The 25,632-nt window shown below is 49.5% G+C and overlaps 1 pseudogene; it reads right to left on the bottom strand.

Moving 5' to 3' along the window:
* LOC147110212 (uncharacterized) overlaps positions 1-25,632 on the bottom strand; it is a 151,610-nt pseudogene that overhangs the window by 116,033 nt on the left and 9,945 nt on the right.

Genomic DNA, 25,632 nt, shown 5'->3' on the forward strand with positions numbered 1-25,632 from the left:
ATAACCTCACATTTTCCCACATTATACTCCATCTGCCAAATTTTTGCCCACTCACTTAACCTCTCTATACCCCTTTCCAGACTCCTTGTGTCCTCCTCAAGACTTGCTCACCCACCTATCTTTGTACCATCAGTAAATTTGGCTACAGTACACTCGGCCTCTTCATCCAAGTCATTAATGTAGATTGTAAATAGTTGAGGCCCCAGCACTGATCCCTGTGGCACCCCACTAGTTACTGATTGCCAACTGGAAAATGACCCATTTATCCCGACTCTCTGTTTTCTGTTAGTTAGCCAATCCCCTAACCCTGCTAATATATTATCCCCAACCTGTGCACTCTTATCTTGTGCAGTAACCTTTTATGTGGCACCTTATCAAATGCCTTCTGGAAATCCAAATACACTACATCTACTGGTTCCCCTTTATCCACCCTGTTTTTTACATCCTCAAAGAACTCTAGCAAATTTGTCAAACACGATTTCCCTTTCATAAAACTATGCTGACTTTTCTTGATTGTCTTATGATTTTCTAAATGTCCTGCTATTAGCTCCTTAATAATGGATTCCAGCATTTTCCCAATGACAGAAGTTAGGCTAACTGGCCTATAGTTTCCTGCTTTCTGTCTCCCTCCTTTCTTGAATAGGGGCATTACATTTGCAGTTTTCCAATCCGCTGGGACCTCTCCAGAGTCCAGGGAATTTTGATAGATTACAACCAACGCATTCACTATCTCTGCAGCCACTTCTTTAAGACCCTAGGATGCAGGCCATCAGGTCCAGGGGACTTGTCGACCATTAGCACCATTAGTTTGCCTAGTACTTTTTCTCTAGTGATAGAGATTGTTTAGGTTCCTCTCTATAGCCCCTTGATTATCTATTCTTATTGGGATGTTTTTAGTGTCTTCTACCGTGAAGACCGAGCCTAAATAATTGTTTAAAGTCTCTGCCACTTCTCTATTTCCCATTATTAATTCCCCAGTCTCCTCCTCGAACGGACCAACGTTTACTTTAGCTACTCTATTCCTTTTTATATACCTGTAGAAGCTCTTACAATCTGTTTTTATATTATTTGGTAGTTTAATCTCGTATTCTAACTTCTCCCACTTAATTTTTTTTAGCCTCTGGCCTACCACTAATCTTCGCAACATTGTATGCCTTTTCTTTCAATTTGATACCATCCTTAACTCCCTTAGTTAGCTCCCACAGCCCATCTGAGGGGGGGGGGCCACCCACACCCACGGACGCAAGTATCCCGCTGGATGTCCACCCAGAATTTATAGTTGGAGCTCCGACTCCACTTGCCGGGACTGTCTGGAGTGGGGTTCGAAACCCTACTCCTTCTGGCCCAGCGGCGGGGATGCTTACTGCTACGCAAAAGGCCCACTCCGCACAAAAGGTGACACCCATACGTTTCCTGCGCCTTTTCCCTCCCCGTGACTGGAGCCCTATGCTGCCACTTGAAAGACCAAGCTATCATCTGCCCTTTTTGCGGCGCCTTTGACTTCTCATTACCAATGATGAGCAGGCGCTGCGCCTCCACCTCCTTGAGGAGATTGCTGAGGTCATCATCAGTTCAATTGTGAGTTCTTTTAATGCCGTGAATTGTGCTCATTCCAGCCATTTCACGTTGCTAATTGGATTGGGCCTTTGGCATAGCTGTAGGATCCCCGCCGCTGGGCCAGATCAGGGTCGGGTTTCGAACCCCGCTCCAGACAGTCCCGGCAAGTGGAGTCAGAGCTCCGGCTCTAAATTCTGGGTTGACATCCAGTGGGATATTTGCGTCCGTGGGTGTGGGTGGCCCCCCCTCCTTGTATAGCGTGTGGGAGCCCGTAAAACCCTCCCGCCATAGGACTAACCGCCCTAATGGCTGGTTCAAAGATGGTTACGGTCACGGAATGAGCGTTAATCATGGCCATAAATCCTTCCACCACTTCATACAGTTCCCCAAAGGGAACACTGTGAAGACACGTATGACGACGACATTGCTAAATAAATAAATGGAATTAAAAAAATTCTTTTAGGGCTTTTAAAAGTCTTTAAATTGCTTTAATTCTGTTTAAAACTACTTCAGATTCTTCAAAATAATGTAAACGTTTTTAAAAGTTTATAAAAGTTACCAAAAGCTTCAAAAAACTTCCAAAAACCTATTTAAACTGCTGCTTTGCATGTAAAAATGCTTAGCAGCTTGGCAGAAACATTGGGGGCGTGTCCTGTTAAACTGAGACCTCAAGGGGCGTGTCTCAGTTGCACAGCGCGCTACAGGCTTCGCGCTGGCTGCACTCCTGGGCGGCGTGACGTCAGACGCTGCCCGGGAGTCAACATTTTAAAACAGCAATTCCAGGCGTCCCTGAAGCTCAATGGCCGGCGCGTCGAGTAAGTGCAGATCGGGGGCTTACACGCGCGGCAAGCCCCCGACTCGAATTTCTGGGCCAATGTATGCCTTTTCTTTCAATTTGATACCATCCTTAACTCCCTTAGTTAGCCATGGTTAGTACATCCTTCTTGTGGAGTCTTTCTTTCTCACTGGAATACACCTTTGCTGTGATTTATGAAATATCTCGTTAAATGTCTGCCACTGCTGATCTACCGTCTTACTCTTTAATCAATTTTCCCAGTCCACTTTAGCCAACTCTGTCCTCATACCATTGTAATTGCCTTTATTTAACTTTAGAACACTTGTTTCAGTCCCAAGTTTCTCACCTTCAAACTGAATTTGAAATTCTACCATGCGATGATCACTCTTTCCTAGGGGATCCTTCACTATGAGATCATTAATTAATCCTGTCTCATTACACATTACCAGATCTAAAATCACCTTCTCCCTGGTTGGTTCCTCAACGTATTGCTCTAAGAAACCATCCCGAATACATTCTATGAACTCATCCTCAAGGCTATCCTTGCCAATTTGATTTGTCCAATCTATATGATGATTAAAATCACCCATGATTATTTCAGTACCTTTCTTACAAGCCCCCATTATTTCTTGATTTATACTCTGCCCTACAGTATAGCTACTGTTAGGGGGCCTATAGACTACTCCCACCAATGACTTCTTACCCTTGATATTTCTTACCTCCACCCAAACTGACTCTACATGTTGAGCTTCTGAGCCAATATAATTCCTCACCACTGCAGTGATCTCATCCTTTATTAACAGAGCTACCCCACCTCCTTTTCCTTTCTGCCTGTCCTTCCGAAATGTTAAATACCCCTGAATATTCAGTTCCCAGCCTTGGTCACCTTGCAACCACATCTCTGTAATGGCTATCAGATCATACCCATTTATTTCTATTTGTACCGTCAACTCATCTATCTTGTTATGAATGCTGCATGCATTGAGATAAAGAGCCTTTAATTTTATCTTATCATTTTTCCTTACTCTGACTCTATTTTCTAGTGCACTCTTACGCATGTACGCTCTGCCCCTTCCTGATGCATTCTGGTTATCGTTACCCCTGTCGTTGCCCTGCACTATTGCCTTCTCCTTTCTATTTGCCTTCCTAAATACCCCTTCACCTGAACCCCTATCATCTATTTCCAGCTTAGCTTTTCTCCCTTCTGCTTGTACCCTCAGGTTCCCATCCCCCTGCCAAGCTAGTTTAAACCCTCCCCAACAGCACTAGCAAAATCCCCCGCGAGGACATTGGGCCCTTTCCCATTGAGGTTCTACCTGTCTGGCTTGTAGAGGTCCCACCTCCCCCAGAAACGGTTCCAATTCCTCAGGAATCTAAAGCCCCCCCTCTGACACCATCTCTCCAGCCACGCATTCATCTGCTCTATCTTCCTATATCTGTACTCACTAGCACGTGGCACTGGTAGTAATCTGGAGATTGTTTGTTACCATCTGGCAGTCAATTACACCTGGGGAAAGATGGGTGAAAAGTCTAACATGATTTGCATTCAACCAAGATTTGCATTCGCGTACCGTCCTGAAGGAAGTTTGTGTGTGGGTGTTAGTAATGAAGTGTGCAGAAAAGGAGGGAAATTCAAAATACACCGCCCCCTAGAGGCCGGAGCAGGGGTGAAGTGGAGGTTAGAAATAAACACTATAATCTTATGCTTTTTTTTAACTACCAATGGCTTGGCACCAGTTTGCCCGAGTGAGCCTTGACTTACTGGTAGCATTGTGGCCTCTGAGCCCAAAGGAGTCGGTTTCCAGCCCAGTTTCCAACAATACTGGAGAGTGGAAATTTGAGATCTGGCTCACAATTCTAGGTTGATTCCAGCCGAATACTCTTTTCTGCTGGGTGTGGGCGTCAGACCCATAAGACTCTCCGGCCTCATCGACTGGAATAAAGATGTTTACGGCCATGGAAAGAATAGACACGTGGCGGCCCGTCAGACTCATAATCCGCCGCCGACAAATCCTTCCACAATGACACACTATTCTACTAGGGAAGAGTGGGGAAAATCTCATTTGTTTCCAACAAGTTTTCATCCAAAGTCAGTCTGTAAAAACACACGTCAAAACTGGCAGAAACCCCGGAGATAAGCTTTAAGCACGAGCCTTATTTCATCCTTCACTGCTACAATCTGTAAAGTGGAGCATTTGATCAGAAAGAGAATGCAGTTCAAATTAAACATGACTGTAAATTTTCGATGATGCATATGAAAGTTGCAATATTTAGTGTAAGCATAAGGACTTCCATTATTAGCCATCTCTGCAGACCACCCCACCCCACCCCAGCACACCCCCCCAGCAGACACCCCACCCCCCAGCACACACCACACCCCAACCCCAGCACACACCCCACCCCACCCTCAGCACACACCCCCCCACCCCCCAGCACACACCCCCCACCCCAGCACACACCCCCCCACCCCAGCACACACCCCACCCCACCCCCAGCACACCTCCCCCCCAGCACACCCCCCCAGTACACACCCCACCCCCCAGCACACACCCCACCCCACCCCCAGCACACACCCCCCAGCACACACCCCCCGCACACACCCCACCCCCCCAGCACACACCCCACCGCCCCCCAGCACACACCCCACCCGCCCAGCACACACCCCACCCCCCCAGCACACACCCCACCCCCCCAGCACACACCCCACCCCACCCCCAGCACACACCCCACCCCCCAGCACACGCCACCCCACCCCCCAGCACACGCCACCCCACCCCCCAGCACACACCACACCCACGCCCATCACACACCCCACCCCAACCCCCAGCACACGCCACCCCACCCCCAGCACACACCCCACCCCACCCCAGCACACACCCCACCCCACCCCCAGCACACACCCCACCCCACCCCCAGCACACACCCCACCCCACTCCCAGCACACACCCCACCCCACCTCCATGGTGTTGCTCACCAAGTGTCAGTGGATACAGTGATACAGGACGCTGGGACGTTGAAACACGACCAACTAGCTGTAAAATGCAACTACTGCATTTCAGCACATCCTTACACTGAGAATTCACATTCTGACGTGACGTGACGGTGGGGAGGAGGTCAGGAAGTTGGGTGGGGAGGTCAGGAAGTTGTTTGGGGGTTGGGAGATGGTCTTCCCCCGCGAGGGTGAGCCCTGTCTGTTCCAAGTGAGCTCTGTTCTGTCTGGAGTAAGTAGTCAGAATGGCTCGAATTACACTTTGCAAAGTAACTGATTACGTCGGCTGGGAGGATCTAATTACACATTCCAGAGAAACTGCTGGGTGTGTCTTGTCCTCCAAGGGGACCAACCAGCAATCAGGACTTGTCATCCAAGGGAACCAATCAGAGCTTCTTTAGTCTCTATACATAACATAAGGACATAAGAGTTCTTACGAAGGGTCATCGACCTGAAACGTTAACTCTGTTTCTCTCTCCACAGATGCTGTCTGACCTGCTGAGCATTGCCAGCATTTTCTGTTTTTATGTTATACTATATAAGACATAATAAGAATTAGGAGCAGGAGTCGGCCATACGGCCCCTCGAGCCTTCTCCACCATTCAATAAGATCATGACTGATCTTCAACCTCAACTCCACTTTCCCGCCCGATCTCCATATCCCTTGGTTCCCCTAGATTCCAAAAATCTATCTGTCTCAGCATTGAATATACTCAATTACTCAGCATCCATAGCCCTTTGGGGCAGAGAATTCTAAAGATTCACAACTCCCTGAGTGAAGAAATTGCTCCTCATCTCAGTCTTAAATGGCCGACCCCTTATCCTGAGACTATGCCCCCTAGTTCTCGACTGTCCAGCCAGGGGAAGCAGCCTCTCAGTCTACCCTACAATCACCCTCAGAATCTTATATGTTTCAATGAGATCACCCCTCATTCTTCTAAACTCCAGTGTATGGGCTCAATCTACTCAATCTCTCCTCATAGGATAACCTGCTCATCCCAGGAATCAATCCAGTGAACCTTTGTTGCACCGCCTCTAAGGCAAGTGTATCCTTCCTCAGATAAGGTGACCAAAACTGTGCACAGTACTCCAGGTGTGGTCTCACCAAAGCCCTGCACAATTGTAGCGAGACTTCCTTAATCTTGTACTACAGCCCCCTTGCAATAAAGACCGTCTTGCCATTTGCCATCCTAATGGCTTGCTGTACCTGCTTGCTAACTCTGTGCTTCCTGTATGAGGACACCTAAATCTCTCTGAACACCAACATTTTATAGTTTCTCACCATTTAAAACATATTCTGTTTTTCTATTCTTCCTACCAAACTGAATAACCTCAGATTTCCTCACATTATACTCCATCTGCCACCTTATTGCCCACTCACTTAACCTGCCGATACCCCTTTGCAGGCTCTTTGTGCCCTCCTCACAGCTCACTTTCCCACCTAGTTTTGTAACGTCAGCAAACCTGGATACATTACACTCGGTCCCTTCATCTAAGTTATTAATATAAATTGTGAATAACTGAGGCCCAAGTACTGATCCTTGCGGCACCCCACTAGTTACAGCCTGCCAACCCGAAAATGATGCGTTTATCCCTACTCTCTGTTTTCTGTCCGTCAACCAATCCTCTATCCATGCTGATAAATTACCCTCAACCACATGAGCCCTTATCTTGCATAACAACCTTTTATGTGGCACCTTATCGAATGCCTTTTGGAAATCCAAATTTACTATCTACCCTGCGAGTTACATCCTCAAAAAACTCTAATAAATTTGTTAAACACGATTTCTCTTTCATAAAACCATGTTGACTCTGCCTAATGATATTACGATTTTCTAAATGCCCTGTTACCACTTCCTTAATAATGGATTCCAGCATTTTCTCGACAATTGATGTCAAGCTAATTGGACGGTAGTTCGATGTTTTCTCTCTCCCTCCTTTCTTGAATAGCGGTGTTACATTTGCTACCTTCCAATCCGCTGGGACTGTTCTAGAATCTAGGGAATTGTGGAAAATCACAACCAATGCACCCACTATCTCTGCAGTTATCTCTTGTAGAACCCGAGGATGTTGGGGTCCAGGGGATGTGTTGGCTTTTAGTCCCATTATTTTCTCAAGTACTTTTTCTCTACTGTTCTTAATCATTTCCCTTCCTTTCATTTGCCCCTTGGTGCCCCACTATTTTTGGTATGTTTTTTGTGTCTTCTACTGTGAAAACAGATACAAAATATTTGTTTAAGGTCTCTGCCATTTCCTTATTCCCCATTATAATTTCTCCTGTCTCAGCTTCTAAGGGATCAATGCTTACTTTTGCTACTCTCTTCCGTTCTACATACTTGTAGATACTCTTACAATCTGTTCTTATATTTCTTGCTACTTTACTCTCCTATTCTATTTTGTCCCTTTTTATCAATGTTTTGGTCATTCTTTGATGGTCTCTAAAGCTTATTACTATTCTTTGTAACATTATAAGCCTCTTTTAATCCAATACTATCCTTAACTTCTTCAGTTAGCCAAGGATGGATCAGTTTTCAACAGGAGTTTTTAATTCTCAACGGAATGTATATTCACTGAGAATATTGGAATAAGTTTTTAAATGTTTGCCACTGCTTATCTACCATCAGATCTTCTAATCTAATTTCCCAATCTACCATAGCCAACACACCACTCATACGTATGTAATTGGCTTTATTTAAGTTTAAGACACTAGTTCAGACATAAGTATTTCACTCTCAAGCCCAATGTGATATTCTATCACATTATGATCACTCTTTCCCAGAGGATCCTTTACTATGAGATAACTGAAGTCTCCCATCCCTGGTATGATTCTGGTAAATCTCCTTTGCAACTTCTCTAAGGCTTCTACATTCCTTCTAAAGTGTAGTGCACAGATTTGGGCACAATACGCTAGCTGAGGCCTAAACAGTGATTTATAAAGGTTTACCATAATTTCCTTGTGTTGGTACTCCATGCCACTATTGATAAAGCCTAGGGTCCCAAATGATTTATTAGTAGCCTTAACAATATGCCCTGCCACCTTCAAAGATTTGAGTATGTGAATCCCAAGGTGTCTGTTCCTGCACCCACTTTGAAATGTTATCATTTAATTTATGTTGCTTCTCCTCAGTTTTCCTTCCAAAATGCGTCACTTCACACTGTTCTGCATTAAATTTCATCTGCCATGTGCCTTCGCATTTCATTAGTCTATCTACATCTTCCTGAAAACTTCTACTATCCTTTTCACTGTTTACTATGTTTCCAAGCTTTATGTCATCTGCAAACATTGAAATTATGCCCCCAATTGTCAAAGTCCAGATCATAAATATATATGAGAAAGAGCAGGGGTCCTAATACTGACCCCTGGGGGATACCACTGTATACTTCCCTCTAGTCTCAAACAACCATTCAGCACTACTCTTTGCTTTCTGTCTCATGGCCAATTTTGAATCAACGCTAACATTCCCCCTTTGATCCCATGGGCTTCAATTTTGCTAATAAGTCTATTACGTCACACTTTATCAAACACCTTTGAGACTGTAACAGAAAACAAATGATACTTTGGCTACAGTTCCCAATTTTGGTCAGAATCCGTACATTTTGGTTCTTGTTATGACACCGACATTGTGGTCCATTTGATACCGAGTTCCTTGGCATATTCATCACCATACCAGACCAGCAACTCGCACCGAGGAGGAACAGGCTTGCAGGTCCGGTAATAAATTTTGCCACAGTGCTGAAAGGCTACCAGGTTCTGCTCCTCCTCCTTTCTGGCACAGTTAACAAACCTGGAAGATAACACACAAATATTTAAGTGGCCAAAAATAAGTTAATATTGTTAAATGAATACAGAATGTTTTGCGAGTTAGAATGAGAGAACATGCCCCCAGCCATGGACAAATTTCAATTTCAAACATACTGTCAGGAGAGGACACTCAGTGGGGACCAATCACTTCAGTGTAGATACGAAAGATAATGGCCCCAATATTTCTAAGGAGGGAGTGTCTGACGGGGGGTGGGGGAGGTGCAGCGATCCAGAAATACAGGTTTCCCGGAGTTCCTGCTGAATTTAATGCCTAGAGCTGATTTTAAAAATTGGCTCGTTTTTCCAGCCACAGCCATCTAGAATGAAAGGCTGACTGGCTGTTGGGTGGGATATTGTACTGGATGGATCATATAAAATGGGACAAATGATCTTCTTCATCCGTTACTATCTTGTGATCCTCACAATATGGTATCAGTCTTCCCTCACCTCATCCAATTTGATGTAGATTCATCCTTCGCATCAATGTATTCAAAATCCTTGTTGGATTTGCTGATCAGCAGAAAGGTATTTTGATAATGGATTAATAAAAATTTTAAAAGCAACTTTATCTTTATATTAGACTGTCATAAGGCTTAACACGTATTGCAAGATTCTATTACATCGCCTCCCACGTCTTTGAGTAAAAATAGACCTTCCTCTTACCTGTGTTCTGTGATTATACCTTTTCATCCGAGTGCCCAGTTGAACACGATGGCTGGGACTGAAATGATGTAGCATCAGAGCTTGAAAAATAGTATAATGGTGCTGAACAGTTTCAGGAAGCTTTGTAAAGTCGGGAAAGGTCCCTGAATTACTGTATTGTCAGAGCGCCCAGGATTTGGCAACTGCTGTTCAATGCATTCTGAAACTAGGAATGATGAGAGTTGGTTGAGGTGATGCCTGACTCACCTCTGTCCATAAATACAATGACAGCAGGCTCTGGGAATCTCCTGGAACTGCTTTAATAGGATAATACCTGAATTAGAGCAGCAGCACTAAATTAATCAGAAGATGAACAAAGTACAAGGGACTGGAATGTAGGCTCATTCTTAGTTGACCTTGGCTCAGTACAAAGCCATTGGATTAAAATGATAACAGCTACAAGGTCATCCAATACCAACAGACTCTATTCCTCAAAAACAGGAGTGGGGAATCAAGCTAAGAATGCAATAGACAGAGGCCTAGAAATTGGATAAGGCCCAAAAACAGGTGCGGGCAGCACGATGTGCCCACGCCCGTTCAAAGTAGTGCAGGCAGCACATAAAATTCATGCTGCCTGCTCATTATAATGATTGTAGCGCTGAAATGTGCTGCTGATTGTCTTAGTGCTGATTCGGGGGCCAATATTGGGTGGAGTCTAGTGGCCAATAAAGTTTGTTCAAGGCTCTAATACAGGGGAAGTGCTTTTTTGCACAAACACCTCATTGTCATTGTGGAGAAAACCATGGCCCAATAGCCAAGAAAAAGGGCAAGAAGATTTTCTGATGTGGCACTGGAGGCCTTGATCCTGGAGGTTCTATGACATCCTCAGGTCCTCTACCAACAGGGGGCAGGAGGCCCGCGGACATAAGAAGGCTGTGGGTGGAGACTGCTGAAGCTGTCAGTATGATGAGTGTTGTCCGCAGAACCTGGATCCAGTGCTGCAAAATGTTTAGTGACCTCACACGACTGGTCAAGGTGAGTAAATGCATCTTCAAATACCATATCCCACTATCTGTGCCATGAATCGCGCACACTGTTCAATGCACCACACCCCCATCAGTCACCTACCAACAATCTCTAGCCAGCACCACTCATACCTCACACACTTACCACTGCTGCAAGACTTACAGCCACATCTCACACCTTGCACAAATTTCCAGCTATTCAACCATGGCAGGCACACCACCCAAACATATTGTATCACACTCACTGACACTTCCCTTTCTCTTGCAGGCCAAGTTGGCGCACAACCTCCGGGAGCACCAGCAGATGGGTGAAGCGTCATCGGGTGGCAGTACTGTCAACAAGGGCAAACGGCGATGACGAAGTCCAGCACTGCCTTCAGTGTCCAGTGCAGCCTTCGGTCGCCTCAGGAAGAGAGTGTTTGAAGACCAGGACCTCAAACCCAGCACCAAGCTCATGGTCGACAGAGCAGTAGTGATACCCGCCCTCCTGTATGCCTCAGAGACGTGGACCATGTACAGCAGGCACCTCAAAGCACTGGAGAGGTACCACCAATGCTGCCTCCACAAGATCATGAAAATCCATTGGCAGGATAGGCGCACCAACGTCAGTGTTCTCGCTCAGGCCAACATTCCCAGCATCGAAGCTTTGACCACGCTCAATTAGCTCCGATGGACAGGTCACATCGTCCACATGCCCAATACGAGACTCCCAAAACAAGCGCTCTACTCGGAGCTCCAACGCGGCAAGAGAGCCCCAGGTGGGCAGAGGAAACGCTTCAAGGACACCCTCAAAGCCTCCTTGAAAAAGTGCAACGTCCCCACCGACACCTGGGAATCCCTGGCCCAAGACCGCACAAAATGGAGGAGAAGCATCCGGGAAGGTGCTGAACACCTACAATCTCTTCGCCGGGAGCAAGCGGCAGCCAAGCGCAAGCAATGCAAGGAGTGTACGTCAACTCAAGCACCCCAGCCACCCTCCCCTGCAAGCACTGTCTGCCCCACCTGTGACAGAGACTGTAGGTCCTGCATTGGACTCATCAGTCACCTGAGAACTCATGTTTAATGTAGAAGCAAGTCATCCTCAGTTCCCAGGGACTGCCTAAGAAGTAAGAAGAAGGGTAAGTCAGATTTGAGAACCACAAGGACTTGAAGGAAGTAGTGCTCGTAATAATTGTTGGGGCAGTGACAGAGTCCCGTGGTGACCGGGGAAGTGAAAAACATTGCTGATGATGACGGTATGCTTATACCTAATCCTTCATCTCACAGCCCATTATCCCTCATCCTACAATCTCTTTTCACTTGCACGCTGCTGATGGTGTATGCATGGATATCTGGCTTTCCCTCCTACCTCAACACAACCCAACCCTTGTGCATTTCTACTTTCAGATACCCAAGCACTGGCAGCAGCCCAGCCTGTCCCTGAAGTTCTGGAGGAGGAGAGTGATGGAGGAGAAGAAGACACAGCGGCACTGGAACTGACACTCACAGACACCAGCTCAGCAAATGGCACTGCCCGTACTTTAGAGGGTAGTATAGAGGCAGGATCTGCACGTGGTGAATCACCAGGCATGAGTGGGCTGCAGCCAAGCCAGTGGGAAAGTGTAGCTCGGGTGCCAGCTCCCCGCAGGGTGAGATTATGCACGAGTTCTGCTGCACAGGACTCAGATGTTGTTCTCGATGGGGCAGCCTTCAGAAGAAGGGTGATGGGCATGCACACAGAAATGCTTGGTGTAATGGCAAGCCTGCCAGAGAGCCTCTGGTCAGTGTCAAGCAGCATGGAGGAGTCCGGCTCCAATATTATGGGGTTTTGCGCTGGGCTTGGAGCCCATGATTTCCAGGGTGGAAATAATGGACAACTCCATTAGAGAACTTGTGGACCCAACCATGATGCTGGGTGTGATGGGCGAACTCGCATTTCCATTGCAGCACAATGGAAGCGACCCAACGTCTCACTGCTGCAGTGGAAGCGCAGACTGCTCTCCTACAGTCTCAACTTGTTGCCCCGCAAGCTCAGACTGATGCCATTGTGGCTGGGTTTATGAGTGTGGAAAAGTGCTTGCAGATTGTCACAGCAGTCCAGCAATCTGTGCTCCAACAGGTGGCTAATAGTGCTGAGGCCCCATCCCGAGGGAGTGGCAGTGGCCCCGTGGAGCAAGAACCTGCTGTCCTCTCTCAAGAAGACAGCATTCGTACTCCCACCACTGCCACCCTGCCAGTGGCGCTTGCACCAGCCAGCCCAGACTTCTGCCGCCCATACCAAGGTGGTGCAGTCTACAGCCGGGCTTTCTGGGGCCAGAGCTGCTCGAGGTCATCCTGCAGGCCCATCTGTAGTCTCCCCACTGAAAGTCAGCAGCTTTCCACCAGCCATGCTGCAGCCACTGGGGGAGCACTTCGTAGGAGCACTAGAGTAGGAAAAGGCACAGCAAAGGCAGACACTAAGGGAATGCACAAGGGTGATTAGCTGACTTTGTTCTTTTGATTTGATTTTGATAAATTTATAAATTATGTTCGAGATGTGTTTTGCGGTGGCTCTCATGTCAGCTTTGTGCCCAGGAGGACGCTGTGATGTTCTGTGACAGAGGGATGGTAAGATGGGGAAGTGGTGAGCAACGGGGATCTGGGGTTTCACTCACTGCAACCAGAGTCTCTTGAGGTGCTCATGGACAGCCCATCTGGATCGGGGATGTGCTGCCTGCCTGCTCACTTCCTCCTCCTCCTCCTCTCTTATTTATCAGGATAGCATCTTTGTTATCAAGATAGGCTAAAAGAGTTGGGACTGTACACTTTAGGGAAGCGTAGACTTAAGGGGAATTTGATTGACGTTCAGAAGATAATGAAGGGTTGAAGGGAATGATTGTGTTCCAGCTGATAGTTTGTTTCAATTAAATATGTTAGGAAGGACCAGGGGTCACAAATTTAAGTTGTGTAAGGCTAGATCTAGGTTAGCTGTCAGGAGGTGGTACTTTTCCCATAGAATAGTGGACCTCAGGAACAGGCTGCCGTCTCGTGTGGTGGACACGGACTCGCTGAATTCTTTCAAGTGAGAGCTGGACCTGTTTCTGGCTGGGGCAGAGATCACCTCTTACAGAAGGTAGATACTGCAGGGAATTCAGGACCAGAGTGATCTCCTGGACTAGTTTCGATCGCCTAGTTAGGTCGGAAAGGAATTTCCCAGATTTTTCTTTCCCAAATTGGCCTTGGTATTTTATAGTTTTGGGTGGGATGGAATGTATATATTGTGATACACAAGGTATCACAATTGTTTTGGGACAGGCTTGATGGACCCGTGGTGGCATGGGCTGTGCCCTCATGTGGCCAAGTTGTGGAACATGCAGCACACCACCACGAAATGGGAAACCTGCTCCGGCCTGTACTGGAGGGTTCCTCCTGAGCGGTCAAGACAGTGGAACTGTTGCTTGAGAACCTCAATGGTCTGCTCGATGAGACTCCTCATGGCAGTCGTTATATCAGTGCTGGAGACAAGTGGTGAGGTTGTGGAGGGAACTCATCAGCCAGGGGCAGAGTGGATAGCTCTTGTTTCCAAGCAGCCACCCTTGGGTTTGACGTGGTGGTTCAAAGACTGCTGGCACACCGGACTGGTGCAGGTTGAAGGCATCATGACTGCTGCCAGGATACCGGGCATTCACCATCATGATGCACCGGGCGTCGTCGCACAAGAAGTGTACATTAAGTGAGTGGTAGCCTGTGCAGTTACGGAACATCTCAGGATTGGTATGCGGTGCCCGCAAAGCCACATGTGTGCAGTCGATGGCACACTGCACCATGAGGAAGCCCTCTAGCCTGGCAAAGCCACATGCGTGCTCCTCCTACGTCTCTCTGTTCGGAGAGAAGACAATGAAGTCCCTTCTCCTGGAATAGGGAGCCTCTGTGACTTCCTGGTTGCAGCGATGGGCAGCAAACTGGGATAAAAACAGAAAGTCCTGGAAATTCTTCTTCTTCTTAGGCAGTCCCTAGGAATCAAGGATGATTTGCTTCTACATTAAACATGAATTCTCAGGTGACCAATGAGTCCAATGCGGGACCTACAGTCTCTGTCACAGGTGGGGCAGACGGTGGTTGAAGGGGTGGGTGGGTGGGGTGCTTGGGTTGACGTGCACTCCTTGCACTTGGCTTCCGCTTGCTCCAGGTGTTCGGTACCTTCCCGGATGCTTCTCCTCCATTTTGTGCGGTCTTGGGCCAGGAATTCCCATGTGTTGGTGGTGATGTTGCACTTTTTCAAGGAGGCTTTGAGGGTGTCCTTGAAGTGTTTCCTGTGCCCACCTGGGGCTCTCTGGCCGTGTCGGAGCTCCGAGTAGAGCGCTTGTTTTGGGAGTCTCATACCTCAGCAGGTCAAGCAGCATCTGTAGAGAAACAGAGTTAACGTTTCAGGTCAATGACCCAGCAAACTGGGAGATGTTAGCTGTATCTCCCAGTCCAAACTGGTGAAAAAATTCAGGGACACGTTGATTTCAGGGCCACTGGGAGAGCCACTCTGCTCTGAGGCTGCATGTTTGGCTGCAGGAGGTGGCAGAGTTCTGTGACTGCCTCCTTGGTGAATCGGAGTCTCCTAATACACTGCCCCTGGCTTAAGCACAGGTAGAAGTGCTCTTGGAAGACCCTGGGTGGGCAAGACCTCCTGCCCCTCCTCGTCCTCCCTCTGCAAGCACCTTGTCTTCGTCTTTGCTGCCTCCACTCCATCTCCGTCATACTCGAGCATGAGGGGGACTGCAAGTAGAGACCCCATGACTGGGAGCAAGTGGTGGGAGCAGAAGCCTTTAAACGAGTAGCAAGGATTTCTGTCACCTCAGCAACATTAAATAACTGTAGAAAGCTCCAAACAGTCGCACAAACTGTGACAGAGCCAGGACAGATCAAAAAGCAAGTCAGCTGTATGTTGTTGATGATCCCTTTAAATAGCGGTGCTGGGAGGTCCTTCCTGCTGCTGAACGTATGGTCAGCTGGTCGCGATTGGGAGAGGGCGTAAAATGGAGCGGCAATGTCGAAAATGGCAGATATTGTGTCAATCCAACATTCCACACTCATTGACGTCACGATCTGCCTCATCTAAATATCTGGAGTGCGCGCAGGCATCGGCAGCAGTACCGACCTCCCAAAATGGCGGCCATCGCAGGAACCGCCAAAAGCGAGACGGCTGTAGGAGTCTACGTACTCCTAGCAAAAAATACTGAACTCGGAGAGGTTCAACAGAAAAGGTTTAATTGTTGAGGCTGCATGCTGAACACAAAATGGAGTCAGAGACTACACAAAGTACGACTGCCTTTCATCAGTGCACAGCTTCGACTGCTCCTCCGCAGCTCTGGGCTTAACTATGTTGCAGATCGAGTTTCTTAAAGGTGTGATCCTTCTTAAAGGCATGACGCCTGATTTATAGTCCACGGACCGGAAAGCGGATTGTGTCCTTTCTGTGATCGGTACGCCACACAGCTCCCCCCAGAATCTGCTAGTAGGGAGTGTATGAACCGGTGTGGCGGCTTGATGGCATGGCCAGAACGGCTCTTGGCGGTTGGTGTCGGGAGCGGGGCGGTTGGACGCGTCGGGCTCTTAGGCGGTCTGCCCCGCGGTGGGGGTTGGCCCACTTGAACGGGTTCATCGGGCTCTAGGTGTGCCAGCTTGAGCCGGTCGACCGACACCTTGTCAGTTCTGCCGCCCACTTCGAGGAGGAAGAACTTGTTCCCCGTCTGGAGTACCTTGTAGGGTCCATCATATGGGGGCCGTAGAGGTCCTCGGTGGGCGTCATGGCGCACGAAAACAAATTTGGCCATGTGCAGGCTAGGTGGTGTTGTGTCTGCGTGTTGATAGAGACACTGAAGACAGGAGTAGGTTTCATAGGTGTTTACTAAGCAAAGTCTGGAGGGGAACTAACGGATATAACACAATATACAGGCTTATATAGCCCGAGTGGCCATTACCGGCATTACAGCACACATGGGGCTCTTAAAGGCACATACACTACAATTCCTCCCCTTTTAGCTAACCAGTACATAATATTTTAAGTAATTATTAATTACATGTTATAAGAAAAATAATATACACATTGCTGCAGTTAATTAATTATAAGTCAGTCTCTCTGGAGGCTTCCTGACTCGGTCCGGATAACGCCTCGGTGGTGTAGTAGTTTCTGGTGGTGTAGTAGGTTCTTTTGGCAAGGCTGATTCGGCTTGAATGCCAGTGTTGGGTTCATCGGGTTCCAGTATCACCGGATCGGAGGTAGATATGGGTATCTCTACTTCATCGTTAGGCGTATAGAGTTGTGGTGTAGGTTGTCCCTTTTCGGATGACTCTATGATTTGGTCAGCATGACGCCTTATTATGCTTTCTCCGATGTCCACGGTATACATCAGTGGTCCTAGTCGTGTGCAGATAGTTCCAGGCTGCCATTTCTCGGTACGGTAGTCCCGGGCCAAAACTTGTTGACCTATCTGGAAGGTTCTAGTTGGAATTTTATTCATGCCTTGAAATTGCCGGTTCTCCACGTCCCTTCTGATGTTGGGCTTGATCAAATCCAGCCGGCATCTTAGGCTTCTATTGAAGAACATCATGGCGGGAGTTTGGTTGGTAACCATATGTGTTGCATTCCTGTATGCGAACAAGAAGTTATCCACCTTGTGCTGAAGTTTTATGTCTTCATTACCCATGGCCTTTATGGCCTTCTTGAAGGTCTGGACAAACCTTTCAGCCAATCCATTGGTGGCGGGATGGTATGGGGCGGACGTGTAGTGCTTAACCCCATTGTTTTTTAAGAACTTCCTGAATTCTTTGGACACAAATTGCGGTCCATTATCAGAACAGATCTGTTCCGGCAGCCCATTCCTGGCAAATATGGTCCTTAATACTGTGATGGTTTTTTCCGTGGTGGTGGAGGACATCTTTATTACCTCCGGCCACTTGGAGTGTGCATCAACCGCGATTAAGAACATTGAGTCCATAAATGGACCAGCAAAGTCGATGTGTACCCTTTGCCAGGGAGATGAGGGCCACTCCCATGGATGTAGAGGGGCTTGGGGTGGAGCGTTTTGGACCTTCTGGCATCCTAGGCAGCTCTTGGTCATTTCTTCTATGTCTACATCGATACCTGGCCACCATACAAGCGCTCTGGCTAGGTTCTTCATTTTCACTCCACCCAGATGCCCCTCGTGAAGCTCCTTTAGCACTTTATCCTGGAGTTTGGGTGGAATCACCACTCTGGATCCACACATCAAGGTTCCTCGGCATACTGACAGCTGTTCTCTTCTTTGCGAGAATGCTGGCAACAGTGGTTTGCCATGTGCTGGCCATCCCTTCACCGTTAAGTCGTAGACTCGTGAGAGAGTCGGGTCATTTCTCATTTCCTTTTCAATGGCAGAATTTGTTACTGGTAGACATTCCACTATGGTTAAGTGGAACATCTCCACTGGGTCTACTGTAGGTGCCTCTTCTACCGTTGGCAACGGTAGGTGCGATAAACCGTCAGCATTCCCATGCTGTTTTGATCCTTTGTATTCTATGTTGTATTGGTGTGCCCCTAGAAAAAGGGACCACCTCTGTAGCCTTTGCGCTGTCATAATGGGAACACCCTTTTTAGGGTTGAATATGGAGATGAGGGGTTGATGGTCAGTCAACAAGGTAAATTTTTGTCCGTGTAGGTAATGGTTGAATTTCTTCACTCCCCATACCAGGCTGAGTGCTTCCCTGTCGATTTGGTCATAGTTACGCTCAGTTGAGTTCAATGAGCGTGACGCAAAAGCTATCGGCCGTTCCGAGCCATCAGGGAATTTATGCGATAATACTGCTCCTATGCCGTAAGGGGATGCATCGCACGCCAGTCTGATTGGCAGTGATGGGTTGTAATGAGCCAAAACGTCTTCGGATGTGATTAAGTCTTTGCATTTATGGAAGGCACGTTTACAGTCTTCGTTCCATTTCCAAATCACTCCTGTTTGTAGAGGTTCATTAAGAGGGTGTAGAAGAGTTGATAAGTTCGGTAAAAATTTATGATAATAATTTATTAATCCCAGGAACGACCTTAATTGTGAAACATTTTCAGGTGCTGGGGCTTTTATAGCCGCTTCAATTTTTTCAGGTGACTTATGCAACCCTTCATTATTAATTATGTGGCCACAATATGATATTTGATTTTGGAAAAATTCGCACTTGGGGCGATTTGCTCGTAGGCCCCGTTCCCTCAGCCTAGTGAGCACCTGCTCCAAATTGGCAAGGTGCTCGTTGTCGTTTTCTCCTGTTACAAGGATGTCGTCTAGGTAGCATTGAGTACCCGGAATCACTTGGAGGACTTGCTCCATAGCTCTTTGCCAGATAGCTGGAGCGGATGCTACTCCGAAAACCAGTCGATTGTACTGGTACAGGCCTTTGTGTGTATTTATCATGAGATATTTTTTAGAGGCCTCTTCAACCTCCATCTGTAGATATGCCTGTGCCAAGTCAATTTTGGTGAAACGTTTCCCTCCGGATAGTGAGGCGAAAATATCTTCTATCCTCGGAAGAGGATACTGTACCGTGTGAAGGACCGGGTTTACCGTCACCTTGAAGTCTCCACAGATGCAAATTTTTCTCTGTTCTTCAGATTTATCATTATTCAATGCTTTCTTCATGACTGGAACGATGGGTGTTGCCCACTCACACAGAATCACAGAATCACAGAAACCCCACAGTGCAGATCGAGGCCATCTCGGCTCATCGAGCCTGCACCGACACACATCCCACCCGATCCCCGTAACCACTGCACCAACACATATCCCACCCTATCCTCGTAACCCCACGTATTTAATCCCCCTAACACTAAGGGTCAATTTATCATAGCCAATCATCCTAACCCGCACATCTTTGGACTGTGGGAGGAAACCGGAGCACCCGGAGGAAACCCACGCAAACACGGGGAGAATGTGCAAACTCCACACAGATAGTCACCCGAGGCCGGATTCGAACCCAGGTCCCTGGCGCTGTGAGGCAACAGTGCTAACCACTATGCCACTCGCTCCAATCTATTTGGGATAATACGCCTGCATTTTCCAAATTCTCCAGCTCTGCCTCGACTGCTGGACGAATTGCGTATGGCACTGGTCTTGCTTTAAAAAACTTGGGAATTGCTGCATCTTCCACTTTTATTGAGGCGGTGATGCCTTTCAAGGTTCCTAGTTTCTCTTGAAACACTTCTTTGGCGTTGGCCAAGATGTCTTTTAATCGTTCAGGTATGACGTCATCATCGGTTTTTTTCTTACTGGTCACCGTCAGTGCCTGAATGGAGTGCCAGTCTAAATGTATTTTCCTGATCCATTCACGTCCTAACAGCGGTGGGCCACCATCTTGTAGAATGTATAAATACAACTTTTGTATTTCCTTGCCGTTGTATACAACAGGCACCCTTATTTTTCCTTTGGGGTATACTTTCTGCCCCGTATATGTTTTTAAGATAATGGATGTGTCTTTTAAAGGTATATGTGGAAATAGCCTCTCGTAATCCTGTCGATTTATTACGGTCAGAGCTGATCCTGTATCTAGCTCCATTTTAACTGGGGACCCTGCTATCGTGAGGGTAACCCAAATGGTCTGGTAATCATCTTTGGCAAGTACATTATGTAATTTGAGACAGCTTAGTCTCTTGTTTTCGGAGTCGCTATCGCTCTTCTGGTCTTCGGAGCTACTGTCCGTCATCATTTGTACCTTTCTGTACTTTTCTTTATTGATTTTTTTTTTCCTGTCTGTGGATTTATTTTGTCCAGATCGGCATACCCATGCAATGTGTCCAATCTTTCCGCATTGCCTGCATGCTTTGTCCTTGAACCAGCAGTCCCTCTTGTCATGGGTGGATCTGCCGCAGCGATAACATCTCTCGAAACCCTGTGTCATTTCATGGGTGCCGAAGTCCTGTGTCTTTTGTTGTATTTCTGCAGCTCCTCTTGCGGCTGCTTCGTATGATACAGCCATACTGAAAGCCTTGTCCAGTGTTAAATCTTTTTCAGAAAGCAGCCTTTTCTGTGTTCCTTCACTTAAGAGACCACAGACGAATTTGTCTCGAAGATAATCTGCTAGTCCTGCCCCGAATTGGCAGTGTTTTGATAGCTTTCTGAATTCGGTGAGGTAATCAGTGCTACTTTCATTCTTGTGTTGATTTCTCTTGAAGAATTTGAATCGTTCCGCTATCAGCAGCGGTGTTGGGTTTAAGTGCTCCTGTAGGGTATCAACAATTTCTTTAAAATCCTTGTCCTTTGGTTTGGCTGGAGTGATTACATTTCGTAACAGCCCGTATGTCTTTGCGCCCATTAGATTCAGCAGTACTGAAGCTTTTTTTCATCTTCTATTCCATTTGCAGTGCAATATACCTCCACTCTTTCCACATATGTGGTCCAATCCTCTATCTCGCTATCAAAAGCATCAATATTGCCAGACTTAGGCATCTTAGAAAAGATATGGCGCTTCCCGCGCTTTTCTTTTCTGCAGAAAAGATATGGCGCTTCCCGCGCTTTCCCGCCGCTGCTGCCGATGACAACGCTGTTTCCCGTGGTTTCCGTTCTTTTTTTATTTATTTATTTACAGTTGGAGACTCGTTCCCGCCGGACTTTCTCTCTAGGTCTGAACGCCGACCTGTTTGCAGCGCCGGCCGTCTCCCGAGTGCTCCCTCCCCGTCTGTTACTGCTTGCCTCCGTTTTTGCTGCTTGGCCCAGCTGTAAAACCAGCCGCTGGAGCCCCAGCCTGACGCCCAGGAAGTATTAGCGCAGTACCTGCCACCAGCTTGGCCAGCTGGTGAAACCACAGCTTTTTTCACTTTCTTGATTCTTCTGGACGCCAGAGGAATCGATGTCCTTGAGGTGCTGCCGAATTGCAGGTAAGTCCGTTTCCACTTCGTCGCCACTGTTGTGTCTGTGTGTTGATAGAGACACTGAAGACAGGAGTAGGTTTCATAGGTGTTTACTAAGCAAAGTCTGGAGGGGAACTAACGGATATACACAATATACAGGCTTATATAGCCCGAGTGGCCATTACCGGCATTACAGCACACATGGGGCTCTTAAAGGCACATACACTACAGGTGGTACGCAGGTTGCTGGTTCGCTGTGCCGGCTGGTGGGTACCAGAGCGAATTATTGTGCTCGGTTGACGAAAGCGTGGCGTTGCTGGTCAGCTGACCAGGGGGTCATGGCGGTGGGCAGAAACTCTCCGGGTACGCGCAGCGGCTGGCCGTACACGAGTTCCGCCGCCGAGGCTTGCAGGTCTTCCTTGACCGCGGAGTGTAGGCCGAGTAGCACCCACGGGAGGCGGTCGATCCAAGCCTCGTCCTCGAGGCTGGTGCGGAGGGATGCCTTCATGGACCTGTGGAATCGCTCGCACAGTCCATTGGCTTGGGGGTGGTAAGCCGTGGTGCGGTGAATGGCCACCCCGAGGTTTCGGGCGATGGCGGCCCACAGATCAGAGGTGAACTGCGGGCCTCTATCCGACGTCATGTCGGAGGGGACGCCGAACCGAGCGACCCAGGTACCGATGAACGCCCTCGCGATGTCAGCGGCGGTGGTGGACGTCAGTGGAATGGCCTCGGGCCAGCGGGTGGTACGGTCCACGATTGTCAGCAGGTGCGTGTGACCTTGTGATGGCGGCAGGGGGCCGACGAGGTCGATGTGGACGTGGTCGAACCTTCTTTCTGGCACGGTGAACTCCTCGAGTGGGGCTTTGACGTGCTGGTGGATTTTGGCACGCTTGCAAGCTGTGCAGGATCTGGACCAGATGTGCACATCTTTGCGCAGGCCGCGCCAGACAAATCGGTTGGCCACCAGTCTAATGGACGTGCGGGTGCCGGGGTGTGAGAGGTCGTGGACGATGTTGAACTCCCGTTTTCGCCAGGACGTCAGGACTACGGGGTGGGGTTGTGCCAAGGAGGTGTCGCATTTGACTGTGACGGTGGACGGGCCGCAGGCGACGTCGGTCAGTCGCAGCCCTGGGAGGGTTGTGGGCGCGGAGAGCAGATCGGGGTCGGTGCGTTGCTCCGCTGCCAGTTGAGCATAGTCCACTGCCAGGTGGGCGCCGTGGACGGCGGGGCGGGATAGGCAGTCGGCCACCACGTTGTCTTGACCGGAGACGTGCTGGATGTCCGTGGTGAATTCGGACACCGCGGCGAGCTGGCGTTGTTGCCTGGCTGACCACGGGTCCGCAGATTTCGCCATCGTGAATGTCAGGGGTTTGTGGTCGACAAACGCGGGGAAGGGGCGGCCCGCCAGAAGAAATCTAAAATGGCGGACTGCCAGGTACAGTGCGAGGAGCTCGCGGTCAAAGGCGCTGTATTTGGCCTCCGGGGGGCGCAGTTGTTGGCTGAAAAAGGCCAGCGGTTGCCAAGCCCCGTCGACCCACTGTTCGTACACGGCGCCGACCACGTGGTCGGAGGCGTCCGTGGTGAGGGCCACCCTGGCGTTGGGCTGTGGGTGAGCGAGCATGGTGGCATCGGCGAGCGCCTTTTTGGTCGAGTCGAAAGCGGTCAACATATCCGCCGACCACTCGATCGCCATTCTGTCTTTCTTACCCCAGAGGGCTTCGTATAGGGGCCGCATGAGGGAGGCTGCTCCGGGAATGAAGCGGTTGTAAAAGATGATCATCCCCAAGAACTCCTGGAGGCCTTTGATGGTGGTAGGCCGGGGGAACTGCTGGACGGCTTGCACCTTGGCGGACAGGGGAATGGCTCCATCCTGCATGATGTGGTGGCCAAGGAATTCGATCCTGCTGAGGCCGAATTGACACTTGGCTGGGCTGATGAGCCCGTGCTCACTGAGCCGCTGGAACAGGGTGCGGAGGTGCTCGATGTGTTCCTGCTTAGAGGAACTAGCTACCAGGGTGTCATCCAGGTAGACAAAGAGGAACTTCAGGTCCCGGAGGACCGAGTCCATGAGCCACTGGAAGGCCTGGGCCGCGTTTTTGAGGCCGAAGGGCATTCGGAGGAACTCGAATAGCCCAAAAGGGGTGATTATGGCTGTCTTGGGAACATCTGTGGGGTGGACTGGCACCTGATGGTAACCGCGCACCAGGTCGACTTTGGAGAAGACTGAGTGGCCAGCCAGTCTAGCCGAGAAGTCTTGAATGTGCGGTATGGGGTACCGATCCGGCGTGGTGGCGTCGTTTAGGCGCCGGTAGTCCCCGCAGGGGCGCCATCCCCCGTCGGGTTTGGTGACGATGTGGAGTGGGGAGGCCCAGGGGCTGTTGGAGCGGCGGATGATGCTGAGCTGTTCCATTGTGGCGAACTCGGCCCGTGCGATCTCCAGCTTGGCCGGGTCCAGCCTGCGGGCGTGGGCATACACCGGTGGGCCTGTGGTGGGGATGAAGTGTTCTACCCCGTGCTTAGCAACCTTCGCGGAGAAGGTCGGGTTGGTGAGGGCTGGGAACTCAGCCAGGAGTGCTGAGTAGTCGTCCGTTGAGCGGGCGCGGCACTGCCATGCCATTTCGGCGGGTTGGGGGGGCCATGGTGCCCGGGATAGGTGACATGGTGTTCATGTCCACGAGGCGGCGCCGAGGCATGTCGACCAACAGGCCGCGGGCGCACAGGAAATCCGCACCAAGGAGCGGGGAAAGCACCTTGGCGGTGATAAACTCCCAGTGGTAGCGGCAGCCTGCGAGGTCGATGGTGACGGTGCGGGTGCCGTACGTCCGGATGTCGGTGCCATTGGCGGCAGCCAGCGCAGGGCCGCGGCCGCCTCGCTGGATCTCGAGGGCGGACGCGGGGATGATGCTGCGCTGCGCGCCCGTGTCGCATAGTAAACGGCGTCCAGAGGCGCTGTCCGTAACGTACAGCAGTGCGCCTGCTTGCCCCACGGCCATCGTGTAGGCCGGTGTGGGGGCGGTTCGAAACGTGCAGGGATGGCTGCAGCGGTGTGCCCGTGCGCCGAACCGGGTATGGAAGTAGCAGTAGCCCTGGGTCGGAGGGCTTGGGGGACGTGGGGGCCTGGGGGGCCTCGTGGCCGAGTTGTGTGGCCGCGCAATAGAGGGTGGAGCGCGCGCCGATGCTGCGGAGGCCAGGTCGGGGGTGACGGCGTGGTTGGAGCTGGTGGACAGGATCTTATCGGCTTCGTCGGCCAGGGCCTCGAGGTCCGTGAGGCTGGACGCCATGATCGCCGGGCGGATGCTGGGAGGTAGTTGGCGGATAAAGAGCGTGCGGAAGAGGGAGCCGGGTGGTTTCTCGTCGGTCAGAGAAAGCATGTGTGAGAGCAAGTCTGACGGCGTGGAGTCACCGAGGCCCGGGAGGTCGAGGAGGTGGCAGTTGCGCAAGAATTGGGAGGCTGTGAATTTTTTAATGAGCGCGGCCTTGAGATGTGCGTACTTGCCTTCCTCCGGAGGGTTTTGTAGTGTTGTCCAGACTTTCGTGATTGTGGAGCTGCCCAGGGAGGCGAGGAGGTAGTCGTACATCGTTGCGTCGGCGGTGATGCCGCGGAGTCGGAATTGCGATTCGGCTTGAAGGAACCAGGCGGTGGCTAGGTTCTCCCAGAACTCCGGCAGCTTCACAGAAACTGCGTTTGTGTCAGCCATGGTTACGCTTAGGAGTCGTCCTGAGCGTCGGGGTCACCAATGTAGGAGTCTATGTACTCCTAGCAAAAAATACAGAACTCGGAGAGGTTCAACAGAAAAGGTTTAATTGTTGAGGCTGCATGCTGAACACAAAATGGAGTCAGAGACTACACAAAGTATGACTGCCTTTCATCAGTGCACAGCTTCGACTGCTCCTCCCCCGCTCTGGGCTTAACTATGTTGCAGATCGAGTTTCTTAAAGATGTGATCCTTCTGAAAGGCATGACACCTGATTTATAGTCCACACACCGGAAAGCGGATTGTGTCC

Source organism: Somniosus microcephalus, chromosome 12 (assembly GCF_052327205.1).
Source record: "Somniosus microcephalus isolate GS21.2 chromosome 12, FLI_Smic_1.0, whole genome shotgun sequence".
Lineage (NCBI taxonomy): Eukaryota > Metazoa > Chordata > Chondrichthyes > Squaliformes > Somniosidae > Somniosus > Somniosus microcephalus.